Source organism: Podarcis vaucheri (genome assembly GCF_965113315.1).
Source record: "Podarcis vaucheri genome assembly, chromosome: 9".
Classification (NCBI taxonomy): Eukaryota; Metazoa; Chordata; class Lepidosauria; order Squamata; family Lacertidae; genus Podarcis; species Podarcis vaucheri.
In genome coordinates, this window is record NC_138767.1 from 80,753,302 (window position 1) to 80,772,874 (window position 19,573).

General features: G+C 47.3%; 1 protein-coding gene and 1 long non-coding RNA gene across 7 annotated transcripts in view; one reads left to right on the forward strand and one right to left on the reverse strand.

Annotated features, from left to right (window-relative positions):
- Positions 1-19,573, reverse strand: part of LOC309541011 — a 76,350-nt gene that overhangs the window by 25,867 nt on the left and 30,910 nt on the right. The gene's annotated exons all lie outside the window — the stretch shown is intronic.
- TMEM266 (transmembrane protein 266) overlaps positions 3,277-19,573 on the forward strand; it is a 118,782-nt gene continuing 102,485 nt past the window's right edge. For 2 of the 5 annotated variants that reach the window (XM_082238396.1, XM_082238397.1), the window contains exon 1: positions 3,280-3,603. The gene's annotated coding sequence lies outside the window, so the exon portion shown is untranslated. Of the gene's footprint in view, positions 3,604-19,573 lie in introns of all 5 variants that reach the window. The other 3 variants (XM_082238400.1, XM_082238398.1, XM_082238399.1) reach the window with 3 other exon arrangements.

The following is a 19,573-nucleotide window of genomic DNA, read 5'->3' on the forward strand; positions in this document are numbered from 1 at the left end:
TCATCCAAGTCGTTGTAAACCTTCATTCTGAGCTCTGGCTCGTCTGACCTTCTCCCTACAACTGTTTGCTATTTGCATTGTTACCGGAAAAATCTGAGGGCTCCCTTGGACAAAAACAAAGACACCAACCAGGATAACTTGGAGCAAAACAGCAGCCTGTAGGCTTGGCCTTTACTGACCTGTTGCAACAGGGTGTTCCCCTCATTTGCAGGAGAGAGGAAAAGACCCAGAAAGATGGTGTGCAAGACCTTATAAAAACTTTTGAAATTCCCATCCTCTAGGGCAAGCCCACCCCCAGAAACATCATGCATACATTACAGAAGGGGTTGACATCATGCATACATTACAGAAAGGAGGGGTTGAGGGAGGAGTTGTGGTGGTAACCTGAGTGTCCTGTCACCTGGCTGGTTCTTCCTTTCCCCCTGCCCATGAGTCACTTCCAGGAGACAAAGGGGAGTTGGCAGTTTCCTGCCCCCAGAGGGAAGATCTGATCATTGTCCTTTATTTCAGTCCATGCTGAATCCACTCCCATATGCAAGTTCTTTGTGATCTTGATTGTCTTCTGTCTGGGATCATCAGGGTTGACATAGCAACTGGGCAGGGCTCCTGTGGATGTGCTGGGATGGTGAAGGGATTATGGCTGACCAGAACCAAGCCACCCCCCTTTGATAGTCCTTGTAATATGGAGTAAAATAAAAATGGAACAGTGCAAATCCGATGTATGGTTGATTTTCTATGAATTTATAACAGAAATGTGGCGTATGTAGTGTGTGAGTGTGAGTGTGTGTGAAGTTTGTACAAACAGAATGATGGGGGGGGGGGGTCCTGCTACAGTATACACTCTTCCTTTCTGATTTCTCCTTTCTTCCATTTCTTATACATAGCCTTCTTACATCTCAGTTCCTTATGCAACCAAACCAGTTTCTCTAGATGTCTCTCACTTCTCTTGTAGAATTATGTTATTTGAATGGATCCAGTATATATCAGTTGCTGTCCGAAGTATGGTAACAACAAAGTCCATTATATTACTAGATCCCTTTATACAACTCATGTATTTTATAATGAAGCGATAATAAAACATGCTACAGAAAAAAGTTTGATTATATCACGAGACAAATCTCCAACCAGACCCCCCCCAAAGTCAAATCCTGTTTGATTTTGTCCTTTTCTGACCTCAACATTTAGATTAAACTCGTTTAGTGATGTATAAAAAGGTAAAGGTAAAGGACCTCTGACAGTTAAGTCCAGTTACAAATGACTCTGGGGTTGCGGAGCTCATCTCACTTTACTGGCTGAGGGAGCCAACGTTTGTCCGCAGTTTTTCTGGGTCATGTAGCCAGCATGACTAAGCCGCTTCTGGCAAAACCAGAGCAGCGCACGGAAACGCTGTTTACCTTCCCACCAGAGTGGTACCTATTTATTTACTTGATAGTAGCTCTCACCGCCGCGGGGATTCGAACCGCTGACCTTCCAATCAGCAAGCCCTAGGCTCAGTGGTTTACACCACAATGCCATGTGATCCATGTTGTTTAGTCGTTTAGTCGTGTCCGACTCTTCGTGACCCCCTGGACCAGAGCATGCCAGGCACTCCTGCCTTCCACTGCCTCCCGCAGTTTGGTCAAACTCATGTTCGTAGCTTCAAGAACACTATAGTGATGTATAAAGGTAAAGGGACCCCTGACCATTAGGTTCAGTCATGACCAATTCTGGGGTTGTGGCGCTCATCTTGCTTTATTGGCCAAGGGAGCTGGCGTACAGCTTCTGGGTCATGTGGCCAGCAGGACTCAGCCGCTTCTAGCAAACCAGAGCAGCGCACAGAAACGCCGTTTACCTTCCCGCCGGAGTGGTACCTATTTATCTACTTGCACTTTGATGTGTTTTCGAACTGCTAGGTTGGCAGGAGATAGTGAAATATAAATATATAAATTCTAGTTATGTATGGAAGCTTTCATCAGCTATTAAGTCCTGATAAATTCAGTTAGATTTACCGTACTTCCAAAAAATTGAATGGAGGATTGTGGCCTTAGACCTGGCATCTAGTTAGTTTTGCTCTAGGGCAGAGGTTTTCAACCTTTTTGAGTTCACGGCTCCCCTGACCAACTACCTTCTTTCTGCGGCTCCCCTAGGGGGCTCTGGAGGCATTAGGTCACCCCTCGCCTGCAGAGCCAGCAGCCCCTCACCCCTTTCTGAACACCCTCCCTTGTGTTGAGACATGCCAAAGAGAGGAGCTTCCTGATGCCTCCCCCCCCGGGGCCTGGGAAGAGGGTGGCTCCAGCCTTAGCGGCCCAACAGAAACTGGCCAAAGGTGAGCGTGAGGCCGGCACCTTACTCACCTTGGGAGGCAGCAGAGTCTCCCCTTCAGCACCCGACCCTCGGCTCCCAGGCGGGCCTTGCATGCAGCAAGCACAAGGCAGGCCAGCGCAGCACCGCCTGCCTGGCCTCCCACTTGTCCAGCCAGGGCTGGCGGACTGGCTGGCTGGGCTCCCTCGCCCGCTTCCTTCCTTCCTCCGAGGCTGCCTCGGCTCCTGGCACCCAGCACCCCCTGGCCAGCCCTAAGGGCCCCCTTCGCCAGGGCTGCTGCAACAGCCAGAGGCAAGAGGGCACCCGAGGAGGGAGGGAAGAGGGAGGGGGGCCAGGGTTGCCCGCAGCCCCCCCCAGCCATCCTTCGAGGCGCCCCAGGGTGCCATGGCACACGGGGTGAAAACCACTGGCTTGTCCCACCATTCTCCGCCCCACTGGCGGAGGGCAGGTGGCAATTAGCTTAGCTTGTTGCTAGGCTTTGAAATTTTACATTAGGACTTTGTAAGTAAACTTGCTGCTAAGAGCAACAACCTTCAATAAAAGGAGAATTTGAGTCAGCTGTGGGCAGGTTTTCTGACACCTGTTGACAACTGCAAATAGTCCTCGTTTCATTTAATTACTTATAAATATGACGTGAGGGCCCGTTTGGGATGGGAGGGTAAACATACAAATATTCCATGCCAGTTAAAAGAGAAGAAAGAAAGAAAGAAAGAAAAACCCCACCCTTGTAGTGGGGCTTAAGTCATGGTGGCCCCAGTTTGGCTCTCTTATTCCTGTTGGCAGCTTTTGGACTTCCAGGTGCCGGGCCAGTGAGGAGCCTCCCGGCCTCGCTTCCCGCCTAAACCTGAGGCGAAGGCCAGCCCCGCCAATCCCCTTCCTGGCCCCGCCCCTTTCTCCTCAGCCTTACTATTACTACCGAGCCCTCCGCCCGCCGCCTCCACCACGTGACCCGCAGCGGGTTTGTTTCCAAGGCGACCGACGGGCGGGAGGAAAAGAGGGATGAGAGAAGAGGAATGGCGGGGGGGGACTCCTTCCCTCCCTCCCCCCCCGCAGAAGGAAGCGCGGGCTCGTCTGCCGAGGGAAGGCGGCGGGGGCGGGAGTGTGGAGGAGAAGGGGCTGGCGCATGCGTGGTGGCGCTGGAACCCTGGACCTCGGAGGGAGAGGGCGCGCGCACGTGCGTGTGGCTCCGCGCTCGCTCGCGCGCCGCTTCGCCTGATCCTTCGGAGCTGCAGCTGCTCTTGCAGCAGCCGAGGAGAGCGGCTTCCCGTTAGGCTTCTCGGGCGGCGGCAGCAGCAGCAGCAGGTACGTGGCTCCTTTGGGGCGGGGGGTTTCCTCCCCCCGCAACCCCCCTCCCACCTCTCTGCCTCTCCCGGCCTCTGCAAAGGCGCACGTGCTCACCTGCTGCAATGGGAGGCGCTGGGGTCCCCAGTCCCGATTGCACTCCCGAGCCCTGCAAAAGAGGTGACAGCGGAGCATCCACCCCCCCATCCCGAATTGCGCCCGGGGTGCGTGTGTGTGTGTGCGCGCAGGAGGGAAGTCCCCTCCGGCTGGCCGAGCTGGGCAGTGGGCTTCCTGTGCCAAGGAGCCCGGCATCCCCCACTGCAGAGGAGGAGGAGGAAGGCGGCGGACGAACGCCGTGCGACTGTCATGGTGGCGGGGATATCCTGTCTGCTAAGGTGCAAGGCATCCCTTTTGTGAGGGACAGACATATTGCACATTAAGAGGTTGTATTAGTGGAGGAAGAGGGATGGGGACTGGCTTGTTAGGAGTGCCTGGGACTCCCTTCTACGAATTTTATTTTCTTAAAAGCAGGCATTTCTCATGTGAGGATCTGCACCACAAGCCGGGGATTCCCTGTTGCCTCCCAAATGCAGTTCATACTTGACGTTGCTTTGTGGTGAGATGCTCAGCATCCTTCCCTTCAGTCCAAACTCATTCTTAAAGCTGCAGAGTTAAAAAGATTAGGGCAATGAATTGTCCCTTCCATCAGCTTATACATAAAAGGTGCATATTTCTGTGGTGGAGGACTGGTCATCATTTTATCCTGTTGCCACTGTGGTGGTGCTGAACTCCATGGGATTCTTTTAAGTGTTGCCACTGCAACACTTTCTCCATAAGAAGAAGAAGAAAAAAAGAATACCGTGTATGGTTTTCCCCAAGGGAGACTGTTTTCCTTAATCTTTCTTTCTCTGTACCAGATTGCAAATCTCACCTCAGCAGGGAACGAGGAGGAGTGCATGCTTTGAGCCATTTATCTGCAAAAAGGTGATGAGGTACCCTTTGCCAAAGTGTGTTAGGAAGGCATTCCTCTCTGCCCATTGAATTTTTTGTAGGTCCTCTCTGGTTACCTACATACTTGAAATAGAAATATGAATTTACTACTTGTCAAGTTCATAGTGGCAAGGATTATGTGGCAAAGAAACAGTCCTTTGCTTTGTCACTGTAAAACAGTGTGCATGTCAGGGTGGGTCTAGTGAGAAGTTCATGAATTTTCCTATGGAAATGTATGTAGGACAAATCCTATTGATGTAGTACTTTTTGGGAATTCATTCATGGGCGTAGCCAGGATTTTTGTTAGGGGGGCAGAACCTTAGTAAAGTATTTTTATTGATTTAATTGATGGGGGCAGCTGCCCCCTGCCCCCCTTCGCTATGCCCATGAATTCATTGTGGGTTTTTGTATACAAGCTTGGCTGGCCTTTTGGGAAGGCTTGAGGGAATCCTTTGTATTTAAGAGAGGTAACTTTTGATGACTTGTTAAATGAGTGGTACTTGAAAGTCAACTGCTATGATCCTAGTGATTTTTTTCCTACAGTAAGGGTAGTGGGAAGAGGTAAAACAACAGAATTCTATATGACAGGGAAACAGATTGTTTGGGAGGTCTCCGCCTTGGGCTTAACTGTAGTTGGTAATTCAGTTATTTCCTAAAACTGTGTTTTACATGAAACTAAGAGGAGAGCTTTCCTTAATGTCTGACTCTAAAATAAGACATTTTGAGTTACTTCATGTTGAAAGCTCTTCTTTTTAAAAAGGTGCATGACTAAGGGCATTTCTGCACAGCAACGGGCTGTTTAGTGCAGTAAATATGCTTTGCTGTGCACTTGTTGCACATGGATTTGGGTTGCAGAGCCTCTCAAAGTGAATGGTAGCATACCTCTTTATTTTCATTTGCCTCTTTTTGGTTTTTCTGAGTGGCCTTGACATGCTTTTCTTTTGCATTGAAAATTAATTTGCAACAATACATTGGCCTTCATTAATAAAGATTGCTCACTGACTTTCAAAGACCTAATTTAATGATATATTGGTTCCTTGGTATTTGGGTAACAGTCCTTAACCACACTAGTTTATGTAATATAGGCCGAATTTGGGGGGGGGAACACAACACCAACCAAACGAAAGCTAAACTTGACAAAGGACCAAGTTGGAGCGCATCAGAAGGTAGCTAGACTCTGTGCAACTCTTCTTCGTTTTGACCTGCTTCTCTTTATGTGAACACAGTATTGCTTTTGATTCTGCAGTGCTGGCCCTTGCACATCCTGGCAGTATTTTCTTTAGCTTAGGTTTGCTGGTATGCAGAACTAATGTACCTGCATGTCTGCTTGCAGACACACACATGTACCAGAGGGTGGCTTGGGGCATGGGTCTGGCAAGTTATTTGCTCTGATCAAGTACCCAACTGAAATGCAACTCTAGATCTGTGACTCTTGGAGCACTTGATTACATATTGATCTTGTCAGCAGTTTTCATTTATCATGCAGTAACTTGTCTTTTAAATTTTACTGTTACCTACCATCAACAATGTAAGTTATCACTTGGGCAAATATCTGCTGATTAGCTAGCAAATAAATGCCATCTTGATTGTGAGACTGTAGGTCTAAATTGCTTTTACCTAGATTAAAATGCAATAGTGACCTCCTAATTAGCAATCTCTTCACATGAGAAAAATACTCCCATGAGGCATTTGCTTCTTCCTATATTACATTAGTTAATGTGACTTTACCCAAAGTCATACACCCCCCCCCAAAGCTCTAGAACTGCCACCTTGGTAACAGCGTTGTTTCATTTTTATCGGAGCAGCTGATGAAGGTAAATGCTTTGCCACGTGAAAACACACAAGTAACCTCTGTTAATCACAGTAGCATAAGTATTATTTTAGTGATTAACCAAATCCTAAAAGGGATCCAAAGGAAGTGTGAAGTGTTTGTTGCTTTTATAACTGTGTGTGCGTAAACCTAAGAGCAGGAGATACCTGCATGCAGAAATGCACACACCTCTCTCTCACAGAGTTGTGTGTGGGATGAGCTGGAAAACCCTAGCAGTGAGCTTGCTTCTGGTCTCAAATCATAGAGGAGGGCTGCAGTATCCAGTGGCTTAGCAGCTGCCCTTCCCAAGATCAAAATAAGTGATCAATTCACTCAGGTGGGGCTCACCACCAGTGCCCCCCCCTGCTGCCCCATGCCTCTTAGCACTCCCCTAGGTAATCCCACAGCACCCTTTGGTAGCTAGGGCTATATACCTTAAATCATATGGTAGTCATATTCTAGAGGTGTAAGTTTAATTGTCTACTTTTCTAAATAACTGTCCAAAATCTGCTGTGGTTTTTTACCTAAATGCAAAGGTCTTATGTAAGGTAAATGATGGTGTTGGAGAATGCCTCTGACTTCTCTGCCCTTGTATTCTATTCTATTGCTATGGCACCTTCCTGTTGGCTGTCTCTTGTGGCTTCTGAAAAAGTTCCCCCCTCCATGTTAATATAACAAAGGCTAATATAGTTGTGCAAGTGTGATGTGAAATCTTTTCTGCCTTAAACATTATCAGAAATCAGTTGGCACTTCTATTTCCAGAAAATGATTCTAGATTCAGGTAGGTAGTCGTGTTGGTCTGACGCAGTCAAAATAAATTTTAAAAATTAAAAAAATTGTCCAGTAGCACCTTAGAGACAGACTTAGTTGGTCTCTAAGGTGCTACTGGACAGTTTCCCCCCTGTTTTTTTATTTATCCAGAAAATGATGTTGTTGAAAGCGATGTAATAGGAACTATCATTTTCTCTTCCCTTCTCTCTCTCCTTCCCTGCTCCAGCTTCCTTTTATGTGACTCTAGAGCGGGGAGGAGTTCCTGTGACCTGGTACTAGTTGCTAGTGATACCTAGCAGTGCTGTACACAGGGGTCTCAGTATGCCCCTTTCAAAAATGGTGCCAGGCTCTGTCTTGCGCTGGGACACAGTGTTGCAGGCAGGAGGGGAGGGTTTGCGACAAGCAGACACCCTGATTGTTTTTTAAATGGAGGAACAAAGTCAGTGATGAAACAGACCCTTGCCAAGCAGTGCATACATTAGGGGCCTGCTTTGTCTCTGGGGAGCAGGAAGTGAGAAATCCAAACCTCAGTGATACTAAAACAGTCATTGACTGTGAAACTCAGTGAATAGTTGTTGAAATCTGTAGGTGATTAATTTCCCCACAAAACTAGTTTCAGCCATGGTGTTAAGGTACTGCATAAGTTTAAAGAGTGAAGTAGCCATAGTGCTTAGCAGGCAGCCACATTTTAAAACTGCAACAATACTGGAAGACAAAAAAGGCAGACTCATCTTTGTTAGGGGGAACACTAGATGGCAAAACTAAATTGACAATTGGCCCCAAACTCAAAACAGTTAGATTTTATCCAGAAAAGACTAAATAAACTCATCTCCTGGGGAAACAATTCTAGGAGGTGACTTCAACCAGAGATACTTCTCCAAGACATTCACCCCCAAATCCTCTGGACAACCTTTCTCTGAAGGAAGCCAAAAAAAGAGCAGCAGAGACTCCAATAGACTACAGAGGTACCTCGGGTTACGGACTCTGCTAACCCAGAAATAGTACCTCGGGTTAAGAACTTTGCTTCAGGATGAGAACAGAAATTGTGTGGTGGCGGCGGAGCGGGAGGCCCCATTAGCTAAAGTGGTGCTTCAGGTTAAGAACAGTTTCAGGTTAAGAACAGACCTCCGGGACAATTTAAGTACGTAACCAGAGATACCACTGTACTAAAAATGCTGAAAAACGAAGGCCTGTATGAAACATGGGGTGACAAAACCCAGGCAACACCAGTCTCACATTCCTGTCTGGATGCCATGGCACCAAGGTCTAGGCAGGACTGACCATGCCAACCCTAACTGCAGAGGAACAAGAATTATGGACAACCCTATTACCCCAGAGGAAAAAGAGACTGTCCTCAAAAATGTAGAACCACACAAAGCCCTGGGCCCAGATGGCTTTACAGCAGAATTCTGCAAGAAATTCAAAGACACCCTGATTCCCTTTATGACACGCCTGTTCAACGACCTCATAAAAGGACCCCCATGCCTCCTCCAAAATAGTCTCAATCCCAAAACCATTCAAAGACAGCACAGCCTCAAAATAGAATCACACCGCCCAATTTCGCTGATAAATCAAGACTACAAAATATTCACATCAATTCTGGCCAACCGTATAAAATGTTTCTCACACAAACTTAATAGCCTTGGACCAGGCTGGCTTTGTCCCCAGTTGCAGTATAACAGACCCCATTAGGAAACCACTGAATTTGATTGAACACGGCAAAACAACCAGGTATTTCCATTCCAAACAATCAAAGGCCTTAAGGATATACCGTATTTTTCGCTCTATAACACGCAGATTTTTTCTCCTGAAAAGGAAGGGGAAATGTCTGTGCGTGTTATGGAGCGAATGTGTGGTCCCTGGAGCCGAAAAATGAGGCAAAAATCAAATCGGGCTTCACAATTGCTGAACGGAACAAAGAGCAGGGAAAGCCCCTCCCCTCCAGGCAAGAAGAGGAAGTGGCAGCTTTCCTGCATTCTGCTTCAGGGTCTTACTGCCCTCCCTCTCTGTTTCATTGCTGTGTTTGCTCAAACGGAACAAAGAGCAGGAAAAGCCCCTCCCCTCCAGACAAGTAGAGAGGAAAGCAGAGCGTCCCTCTAATTCCTCTCTGTGCTCCGGAGGGAACAATGTTTGTGAAGGGAGAGAGATTACAGGTTCAGTTTAAAATTCTGATTTGACTTCCTGCTTTTTGTTTTTGGGGACACACAGCATTCAAATATGCTTTCTTCCATTTAAAAGGATGAAATCCTTAAACAGTGTTTTGCCTGTAAATTCATGCGATCTGGAAGATTACAGTGTTGTGTACCTCTTAAGGGATGGCAAAGCTTAGGTTTCGCTGCTAAATAGTTCTTAATGCAGTTAAAATGCTTTCTTCTGTCAAGGCAATTAAAAAAAATAAATATCAGGCAGCCGGAAAACATGCAGATGGGAGGGAGGGAGAGAGAGAGAGAGCGCTGGCTGGCTTGGGTGGGTGGGTGGGGGGAACTTTTGCCTTCCTTTCCTCACGTTATAGCCCTCTCCTGCATTCTTAGCCTTCTGTGTTTTTCCTTCCCTCCCCACTTAAAATGTGGTTACAAAGCATGGATCCACATAGATCCTCAGGATCTTTGCATTGGGTCACCCCAAATTCACCATCAGAGCACACAGCATGTCCATGGCTACAGCCTGCCCCCCCCCCAAATCACGCACCCACTGTTGCCTGGGGCTGCAATGGTGCAAAAAAGTGGTACAAAGCATGGATCCACAGGGATTCTCAGGATTTTTGCATTGGGTCACCCCAAATTCACCATCAGATCACATGTCTGTGGCCACAGCATGAAGCACAAAAATGATACATCCACTGTTTCATTCAGAATATTTTTTCCCTTGTTTTCCTCCTCTAAAAACGATGTGCGTGTTATGGTCAGGTGCGTGTTATAGAGCGAAAAATACGGTACCCAAGGAAGTCAGTGGGGACCTGGTTGTTTTGCTGTGTTCAATCAAATTCTAATAGTACTAGGCAGTTTTTGAAATTAGCCAGGTGCCGGGCGCATTTTGCACCTGACTATCAGCCACTTGCTACCACTTTGCACATCTACTCTGCAAAAGAATGAAAGTTCATCACCCACCTTCTTTCTCCCTGCCCCACCTCACAATGCCTATGACGCCAGTGCCTCACACCGAATGTAACTGACATGTAGAAAGGACTCTGAATTGAAACAGAGACATTGTATGTACCCTTGTGAAAATGCTTTAATAAAAACAATTTTATTTTATTTTTGAAGCGTGTGTATGGAAGCAATTCAACTTAGGCATGTGATCAACTTTTAACTGGAGGGTGGGATACCTGCTCACCTTCCCAAAGTGGGAATTTGCCCGTTTCCATCCTTTGTTGATGTGCTGCTGTGATCTGATCAGATTAAAACAGTAATCTTTCGCGGGCGCTCTCTCTCCCCCCCCCCCACTTTTTGCATGGGTGAAATGACATTTCACAAAGCGTTTGCTCAAGATGGTTGCAACATTCCTACTGGGAAAGGATGACTATAGGAACTTGCTAGGGATGAAAGTAACAGCAGGTGAATATATGCATGTAGTCCTTCACATCTTCTGAATTAAAATTTGGGCTCACGTGCTACAAAAACTACACCCTTAAAGTTTGATTAAATCATGACTAAAAAGTATATCCAGATTTTAAGATGTAGACCATGGACAGAAATGCATTCCCAATTTCTAAATGTCATAAAATTTGTAGCCACTCTCCCAGCACAGAGCTGAAATATATATTTCATATTCTTAAGTGGTGACACATGAGACTTAAGCCACTGGGCTCCTGGGATTCCCCCTCTGCTTTGACCTTGGCCGGTTTAAGGTCCAGTGAATCCACTGCCATAATTCACAAACAGGCCTGTTAGTATTAAAGGCCAACTAAAGTCCCCGTAGCCATTTGTTGAAAAACCATGCCATCATTAATAATAATAATAATAATAATAATATTTTTTATGTATATCCCGCCCTCCCCAGCCAAGGCCGGGCTCAGGGCGGCTAACAAGCAAAAATAAAAACAAGTTGAATGAATACAACTTAAAAACAAAATTAAAATACAACATTAAAATATTGAAACATTAAAATATTAAAATGTAGCCTCATTGCAGGAGGAGAAGGGAAAAGAAAAAAGAAAGAGGGGGAGGGAATCAAATTGACTCCAAGTCAAAGGCCAGGTGGAACAACTCTGTCTTACAGGCCCTCCGGAAAGAAATCAGATCCTGCAGGGCCCTGGTCTCATGAGGCAGAGCGTTCCACCAGACCGGAGCCAGTGTTGAAAAAGCCCTGGCTCTGGTTGAGGCTAATCTAACTTCCTTAGGGCCCGGGACCACTAGGGTATTGCTATTTATGGACCTTAGGTCCTCCGTGGGGCATACTGGGAGAGGCGGTCCCGTAGGTACGAGGGTCCTAGGCTGTGAAGGGCTTTAAAAGTCAAAACCAGCAGTTTAAATCTGGCCCTGTACTCTACTGGGAGCCGGTGCAGCTTGAAAAGCACTGGGGGAATATGCTCCCATGGCAGAGACCCCGTGAGGAGCCTCGCTGCAGCATTATGCACCCGCTGGAGTTTCTGGGACAGCTTCAAGGGCAGCCCCGCGTAGAGCAAATTACAGTAGTCAAGCCTGGAGGTGACCGTCGCATGGATCACTGTGGCCAGGTCGGGGTGGGAAAGGTAAGGGACCAACTGCTTGATGTGGCGAAGGTGAAAAAATGTCGCCTTGGCTGTTGCTGTAACTTGCGCCTCCATGGAAAGGGAGGCGTCAAGGATTACACCCAAACTCTTAACGGAAGGCAATGGCACTAATTGGGCCCCCGCAAGAGAATGGAGTTGGTTCCCCATCCCCATGCCCATGCCGACCCGACCCTGTCATAGGACCTCTGTCTTTGAAGGATTTAGTTTCAATCGGCTCCCACGAAACCATCCAGCCACAGCTTCCAAGCATCTGGTCAGTGTGTCCGGGGCCGAGTCGGTGTGGCCATCCATCAGCAGATAGAGCTGAGTGTCATCGGCATATTGGTGGCAGCCCAGCCCAAAGCTCCGGACAATCTGGGCAAGGGGGCGCATAAAGATGTTAAAAAGCATCGGGAGAGGATTTTGCCCTGCAACACTCCACACACCAAGGAGTGGCGCGACGACATTTCCCTCCCTAGTGCCACCCTCTGTCCCTGACCAGAGATAAAAGAGCACAGCCATTTACGGGCTATGCCCTGTATCCCCATGTCGCTGAGGCGGTGGTCCAGAAGATCATGATCGACCATGTCAAAGGCTGCTGACAAATCTAAAAGGATCAGCAGTCCTGACCCGCCTCGATCCAGTTGTCTACAGAGATCATCTGTTAGGGCAACCAGAGCCGTCTTGGTCCTGAAACCAGGACGGAAACCGGACTGTAATGGATCTAAAGCCGATGTTTCCTCCAGAAACCTACCAAGCTGTTCAGCAACTTCTCTCTCAATTACCTTACCCAGATATGGGAGATTTGAAACTGGGCGGTAATTGGATAGATCTAAAGGATCTAGTGAAGCTTCCTTCAGTTCCCCCTGGGAATATCCCCGTGCCAAGGGACAAATTGATAATTTCAACCAGGGGGTCTGCGCGACATCTGGACACAATTAATTAAGCAATTAAGGATGCTTGGGGAATGTACCTGTATTGTAACTCATCTCCCATTAAATCTCTCATGACCAGTATGTGATACATAATGTATGTATTTCCAGCCTGACTTTTTTAAAAAATGGAAATCTTTAAGGGGTTGTGCAGTTTCTGCTTAATATTTTACATGATCCTTAGCTGCTGTTGTCATGTGGGAAAACAAATTGAACCCTAGCTGATTTATTTTTATAAGATATTTTTAAATAGAAATCAACAGCATTAAAGTTATGGTCTTAATTGTGATCCTATTGTACAATATGGGGGAAATGGTATCAAAGGGTCTTGGAGACAGTGCTGGTCACTCCAGAGCCTCTGACCTGCTCCCTTGGGCAGAAGAAACGCTCCAGATACACTGGAGGGCCGGGCTTAATTTGTGAGCGGCTCTAGACCCTGTTCTTCATGACAAGAAGCTGGAACTTTGAAGAGGAAAACTAATAAATGCCTCTGAGTACATGCAGAGTGCGTTTCCTTTTTCATTTAATAGCCAGAACATAGAGCTTCACTCCTGGGATGTGGGCACAGGGGTTTCCTCTGGCTTCAGAAATTTTGCAGATAATGCGTTTTTATGATAGAGAGAGAGAGATTGAACTAGGATTGCCCTTGCTAGCTGTGGAAATGGCAGCAGCGCCTCGGTGGAAGGGTGGGATACGAATGTAATATTATACAGGCAACGCCCCATTTACTCAGGGGTTATGTTCTAAGGTACTGTGCGTTTAAGTGAAATCACATATATCTGAAACACCATTGAAAAAGCCTGCAAACATAGCTTTAGTCACCTATCTAGACTTTCTTGTACAGTGGTGCCCCGCAAGACGAATGCCTTGCAAGACGGAAAACTCGCTAGACGAAAGAGTTTTCCGTTTTGGAGGTGCTTCGCAAAACGAATTTCCTATGGGCTTGCTTCGCAAAACGACAATGTCTTGCGAGTTCCTGCTGGGTTTTTTTCCTCCCCCCCCTTTTTCTAAGCCGCTAAGCCGCTTATCAGCTGATCCGATCAGCAGATAAGCCGCTAAAAGCCGCTAATAGCGCTAATCCGCTAATCCTTCAATGGGCTTGCTTCGCAAGACGAAAAAACCGCTAGATGAAGAGAATCACAGAACGGATTCTTTTCGTCTTGCGAGGCACCACTGTACTGTGTGTGCCCATTTTCAGACTTTTCTGCCAACTAGAAGTGTATTGGACTATATGTGCCCCAAATGTGAGCTTTCTACCTGCCAATCAGTTTCTTGGCCCAAGCCAAAGTGATGGTTTTGACACATAAAGCTTTAAACAGCTTAGGACTGCAATCAGCGCTTCTTTTCTGGGGGGACACAGTGTTACACATACCCCTAAACATTTTGTGAATCTTTGTACTTTTGTCCATTTACTGTATTTATTTCCCCCAATTTGAACTATAAAATGCTGGTTTTCTTGAGTCAAAATGAGAGTATCCCTTAACATTTTTTAAGAAAAAAAGCACTGACTACAATACCTCAAAGACTGTCTCTCCCCATGTGAACCGACTTGGACCCTGGGATAATCACCGGAGGCCTTTATTTATGTGCCTCTTCCATGAGAGTTCTGGAGGGTGGCAACATGAGAATGGGCCTGTTTGCGGAATGCTCACCCCAGAGAGTCTTGCCTGGCGCCTTCATTATACATCTTTAGGCACCATGTGAAAACATTCCTCTTCAACCAGGCCTTTGGCGGATTGACATTCTATGGCCTTTTAGATGTGTTTGTGGGGTATGGGTTTGTTTTGCTCTTGTTCTCATTTTGTAATTTTATGCTGTGGACCGTCTTGAGAACTTCGGATGTAGGGTGGTATATAAATTTAATAAATAATAAAAAACAATACCCAGTGTGTCAGCAATGTAGTCATTTTGATGTGTATTTCACAGGCTCATTATTATTATACATTTACATATACCCCACCTTTTTCCCTGAGGGAACTCAAAACAGCTTACAGATAAAAATAAGAATCATTAAAAACATTGAGAAAACAATTAAATAACAGTTAAACAATAGAATTAATAGAACTATATACACATGTAAAATAGGTTTAGAACGTACAAATAATTACAATAAAAACAGCATGGCACCAGCCTTCCAGCAAGAATGAAACAAGAATGTCTTCACCTGCCTGTGGAAGGAGAACAAGGAGGGAGCCAGTCTAACTGCTCTAGAGAGATTGTTTCAGAGCCTGGGGCAGCCACCAAGAAGGCCCTTTTCCACGTCCTCACCTAGCATGTCTGTGAGAGTGGTGGGACTAAGAGAAGGGCCTCTCCTAAAGATCTCAGAGCCTGGGAAGGTTTGTATGAGGGAATATGGTCTTTCAGATAGCTTGGACCTAAGCCATGTAGGGCTTTATATGCCATAGCCAGCACTTAGAACCGGGCGATATTCATAGGCGCCGACTCCATGGGGCTTGAGGGGGCCCGAGCCCCCTCAAAAATTCGTTTGGGGGGCTCTGCCCCCCCCAATAATCTCGGGCGCCCCTCCAGCAGAGCGCCGCCGCCGCGCTGGCTCTGCCTGTCGACGCTTGGCGCGTCCGCGGCTTTTATAGGGCGCCCGGCGCGCACCAGCTTGATAACAGGCACCGGCACGGCGGGGGGGCCGGGGGGCGGCCGGCCTGTCTCCTTGGCAACCCCATTGAGCAGCGCCGGCTCCCCCGGGAGGGTCATCCCCCCGCGCCGCCGATCACCAACACCGCCGACGCTGTGGCTGCCCGAGCTGGAGCCCGAGCCCAAGCCCGTCAGTCAGGAAGGAAGGAGAAATGGGGAGGGAGACGAGGGAGGAAAATTGCGCGCAGGGTGAAGAAAGGAGAAGGGCGAACGAGACGAGCTTCCAACCCAAAAAAGGGCTGGAAGACTCGGAGGATGAAGGATCGGGAAAGAAAGCGACGCCTTCCCCGCCCGCGACGTCGCCCACTTGTCATTGGCAGCGCAGCGGGCGCCCAGAGGGGCTGGGCACTGGCGCAGGGCCGCTCCACAGCCGCGGAGGACAGCTGCGCGGCTAGCAAGGTGCACCGCGTAGGGCGCGGCCCTTGTCTGGCCCGGTGGCCACGCAAGCTCGGGCGGGGACCCCCATGCGAATCTAAGACGGGAGAAGAGGGCAGAGCAAAGGGGGTCCCTTCCCCAACCTCCGGCTCTGAGACTTCCCTGCGCCCCAGAAAAGCGAAAGGATTTTCTCTCTTTTTTTAATAAATATTTTATTAAGTTTTCAAATACAAAGTTAGAAACATACACTGAAGAAAAAAGTAAAAAAACAAGAAAAAGAAAAAAAAGAAAAAGAAGAAAAGAGAACCAACCATTCAACACATTTTTTATATAACTAACTGGACTTCCTCGCATCTCCCTTACCCTGCATTCTTTATAATAAAGATATCAGCAAATTATTACCTTGTTTCGTACCTTATTTTGTACTTTTCAAATACTATACCTCTAAATTTAACATACTTTTCATCAGTTACTTATATCTTAAATTAAACATAGTATTACCTTAGATTTTGACCTTTTCTTACTTAAAATATAATTTCCTGTTTCCCAAATCTAATTGCTGAAGCTATAGTTTCCGAATCGTGTAAATTTTTAACATTCATACAACTTATATTGTTTTTGTAAATAGTCCTTAAATTTTTTCCAGTCCTCTTCCGTTGTTTCTTCTCCCAAATCTCGGATTCTGCCAGTCATTTCAGCCAGTTCCATGTAGTCCATCAATTGCGTCTGCCACTCTTCCAGTGTGGGCAAATCTTGTGTCTTCCAATATTTTGCGATAAGTATTCTTGCTGCTGTAGTTGCATACATAAAGAAAGTTCTATCCTTCTTTAACGCTTTCTGGCCAACAATGCCCAAGAGGAAGGCCTCTGGTTTCTTGGGAAAGGTATACTTAAATACATTTTTTAACTCATTATAGATCATTTCCCAGAAGGCCTTCACTTTTGGACAAGTCCACCGGAGGTGAAAGAATGTCCCTTCAGCCTCCTTACATTTCCAACATTTATTATCAGACAGGTGATATATTTTTGCAAGCTTGACTGGGGTCATGTACCACCTATAAATCATTTTCATAATATTTTCCTTCAAGGCATTACATGCCGTGAATTTCATTCCGGTGGTCCATAACCTTTCCCAGTCCTCAAACATGATGTTATACCCAATATCCTGAGCCCATTTTATCATGGCTGATTTGACTGTCTCATCCTGAGTGATTTTCTCTTCAACCTGCCCTCCATCCTCTTGCGGAAAACTCTTTGCCTGCCCTGCCCGTATCTCGTTTTTGCTTTTTAATTCCACACACGCACCCTTCGGACTTCGTGGCAATCGGGCGCGCGGGTGCGTTTCCTAAGAGAGTGAGGACCCCCGCCTCCTCCCCACCTGCTCCCTCGCCAGCCAGCCAGCCAGCCGCGCGCCCTAGCCGGAGAGCCCCAGCCGTCCCCGTCGCGCAATCGGCTGGATCTCCCTTCAGCAGGCCGGGCTCACAACTCGGCCCAGGGACCCCCCCAGCAACGGATCTCCGGCCCAGCTGAAGAATCCGGCAACAAGCCCCCTCCTCCCCAATTGCTCCGCCGAAATACGCTCCAAAACCCCCCAGACAGGCCGCCGGCTGCCAAGTCTCGTGGCGCCCTGAGCGAGGGTCTCTCCCCAACACCGCCACCTCGAACTGCGTTCTCCCGGCTACCCGAGCGAACCAGCGGCAGGACCCCGGTATGGGCCCCCCCAATATTTTTTATAAGTCGGCGCCCCTGGCGATATTTCAATTCATTGTCTGAAACTGGTATGAAGTTCAGATTGCAGACTTCTTGAGCTGGCAATAAGTCACGGCTCCCTGGCTGCCGCCAGCACTCCCGGCTGCCTGCGCTGTGCTGGTGGTAGGTGGGGAGCTGCCATGTATTGCCCGCTCAGATTGCGTGCTCTGTGATTCACCTTCGCCTGAGCAAGTGGGGTGGGCTGCCTCCTTCCTGCCGGCAGAATGACCAGCTGGGAGGGAAGAGGCAGCCTCCCCTGCTTGCTTGGGCAGAAGAGGCGGATACGCAGGCCAGCAGCCACAGGGAGCACTTTCTTAGGCTTTCTCTGCCCAGGCTGAGGCTCGGCTGGGGAGGGAGTGGGCAGAAGCGCCTTTGCTTGAGCAAGCAAGCAGCCTCCTTCCCTTCCTCCTGGTCACTCTCCCCTCCCTGCACACCCCAGCTGCTTTTTCAGTGTTATTTCAGACATCATAATATATCACTATATCACAATGATTAACTGGTTGATATATCATGATGTTGAAAACCAGATATCGCCCAACTCTAACCAGCACTTTGAATTGTGTCCAGAAACAGACCAGTAGCCAATGGAGTTGTTATACTGAGTAAGTCATATGCTCCCTGTAACCAGCTGCGGTCAGCATTCTGGCTGCAGCTCTTTGAGCCAGTTGAGGTTTCTGAGCACTTTTCAAAGGCAGCCCCATGTGGAGCACGTCACAGTAATCCAAATGGGATGTAACTAAGGCATGTGTCACTGTGACCAAGTCAGACATCTCCACGAATGGGTGCAGCTGGTGCTCTAGCTGTAACTGCACAGTTGCACTCCTGGCCACTGCAGAAACCTGAGCATCCATGCTTAGGGACAAGTCTAGGAGCACGTTCAGTGAGCCTGTGTCTTTAGGGGGAGTGCTGCCTGATTCAGCACAGGCTGAATCCCTATGCTGCCTTCTTACTATTGAAGTTGCATAAATATCCCATTCTAATCATTCAAGACAACTTGTCTATGCAGCAGATTTGCTATGGAAACACCTTAAGTACTTGTTCATGTCTCTTCATGAAATGTCCTGTTTCAGACTCTTGAAGTAATCAAGACGGTCTGCAAAAGCTTCCAAACTCTGTTTTCAACTAACCATGGTTAGTTGTGTTATGTATGATCTCAAGCAAATAATTGGTTTTGGGAGCAAGCAAACTTCATAAACTGATTTCTGATCCTAGTTTGTTTCCCTAAACCACAGGGAAACAAACTAGGATTATAGATAACTGTAATTGCAAGTTTGTTATAATGTGTTGTTATGAAGTTAGTAAACTGTATTGTTATGGCCGGATACCAAAGGAACTAAGCCTTCTTCCCGATTCTTTAGCACACTGAAACAATCACACAGATTTAGGCTTCCCAAATGCCTTTCAGTTCTACGAGAGGGACAACCTATGAAAAATAAGCAGTAATTTGTGATGAGTAAATGAGACTGACATGAAATGTGTTGTGGACAAGTCTGCACATGCCCTATGTCATGGGTAGGCAACTAAGGCCCAGGGGCCAAATCTGGCCCAGTCGCCTTCTAAATTTGGCCTGCGGACAGTCCAGGAATCAGCATGTTTTTACATGTGTAGAATGTGTGCTTTTATTTAAAATGCATCTCTGGGTTATTTGTGGGACATCGGAATTTGTTCTCTTCCCCCTCCAAATATAGTCCAGCCCCCCCCCCCAAGGTCTGAGGGACAGTGGACTGAAAAGTTTGCTGCCCCCTGCCCTGTGTGCTTCCCCTCCCTTCTTGCTCCTGCATATTCACATTCCCTCCCTCCCTCCCTTGTTTGATCAAGCCAGAGTTTGCTGTTGCAGCTGAACTGGGCAAAATGTGTAGCCATACTTTCCTTTCAAGCGGAGACCTGGAACAATGGCTTGAAGTGGCTAGAGGAGTGGGAACATTTGGTTTGATCTCATCCTTAAGCGCAGCAGAACAAGCTGTCCTATGGCAAGAGAACCCTGAATCACACATGGGTCCCTAACAGGCACCTGCCCGTTCTTCAT